Source organism: Mustela putorius, unplaced genomic scaffold (assembly GCF_011764305.1).
Source record: "Mustela putorius furo isolate JIRA1106 unplaced genomic scaffold, ASM1176430v1.1 tig00001665_pilon_pilon_pilon, whole genome shotgun sequence".
NCBI lineage: Eukaryota > Metazoa > Chordata > Mammalia > Carnivora > Mustelidae > Mustela > Mustela putorius.
This window is the reverse complement of record NW_025421837.1, coordinates 406,301-407,781: the sequence shown is the minus strand read 5'-3', so window position 1 is coordinate 407,781 and position 1,481 is coordinate 406,301. Positions and strand designations below refer to the sequence as shown.

The 1,481-nt window shown below is 44.3% G+C and overlaps 1 pseudogene; it reads right to left on the bottom strand.

Annotated features, from left to right (window-relative positions):
- Positions 1–495: 495 nt before the first annotated feature.
- LOC123394183 lies at positions 496–610 on the bottom strand (annotated as a pseudogene).
- Positions 611–1,481: the final 871 nt, after the last annotated feature.

Below are 1,481 nucleotides of genomic sequence, written 5' to 3'. Positions count from 1 at the left end.
TCCTTTCTGAACTAGTACTTTTAGGTTCTCTCTTTGATTAGAGGACCCCTTTCAATATATCCCGCACAGCTGATTAGGTGTTTGCAAATTCTTTGCATATTCAGTTTTTGTTTGTCCTGGAAGATTCTTATCTTTCCTTCTATTTTCAATGATAGCCTAGCTGGATATAGTATTCTTGGCTGCATGTTTTTCTCGTTTAGTGCTTTGAAGTTCTTTCTGGACTGCCAGGTCTCTGTGGGTAAGTCCACTGCCAATCTAATATTTTTACCATTGTATGTTACAGACTTCTTTTCCTGGGCGGCATTCAGGATTTTCTCTTTGTTGCTAAGACTTGTAAATTTTACTATTAGGTGACAGGGTGTGGACCTATTCTTATTGATTTGGGGGGAATCCCTTGATGCTTGTTCCCTTTGCCATATTAGGGAAATTCTATATAATAATTCCCCCTAATATACTTTCTGCTCCCCTCTCTCTTTCTTCTTCTTCTGGAATCCCAATTATTCTAATAATTTCATCTAATGTTGTCACTTAACTCTAAAATTCTCTGCTCATGGGTTAGGGTTAGGGTTAGATACTACACTTGATCTTAGCCAAAAGGCCGAGAAGCAATAGGGTTAGGGTTAGTGGTTAGGGTTAGGGTTAGGGTTAGGGTTAGGGTTAGGGTTAGGGTTAGGGTTAGGGTTAGGGTTAGGGTTAGGGTTAGGATTAGGGTTAGGGTTAGGGTTAGGGTTAGGGTTAGGGTTAGGGTTAGGGTTAGGGTTAGGGTTAGGGTTAGGTTTAGGGTTAGGGGTTAGGGTTAGGGTTAGGGTTAGGGTTAGGGTTAGGGTTAGGGTTAGTTTCAGCATTAGGATTCGGGGTAGGCCCCGCGTTAGTGTCAGGGTCAGTGTTACATTTACGGTTAGAGTAGGGTAGGCTAACAGCCAGGCTCAGGTTTAGTAGTGTTCAGGTCAGGGTCGGGATCACTATTAGGCTCCGGGTTAGGTTTATGATCATGGCCTGGGTCAGGGTCAGCGTGAAGTTTAGAGCCAGTGTCAGGTTTAGGGTCAGGATCAGGTATTGGTTCAAAGTCCACATTTGGGTTAGGGACAAGGTTATGTAGTGGTCAGTGTTAGTGTCATGTTTAGGTAAAGGGTCGGGGCCAGGGTCAGGTTTTAGGGTCAGGGTCTGGTAGAGGCAAAGTTCAGGGTTAGGGTTATGATCATAGGCAGGTATAGGGTAAGGGTTATTCTTAAAGTTTAGGATTAGAGTTAGGGTTAGAGATAGGTTGAGGGTTAGGTTTAGACATGTTTAGGGTCAAGGGTTCGAGGAAGGGTTAGAGTATAGTGTTAGGGTTAGGTTCAGCGATAGGATCAGCGGAGGACCCGTGGTAGTGTCAGGGTTAAGGTTACGTTTAGGGGTAGAGTTAGGGTCAGGCTCACATTCAGTCTCAGGGTTAGTGTTAGGTTTGGGTCAGGGTCACTGTTAGGGTCAGGGTTAGGTTG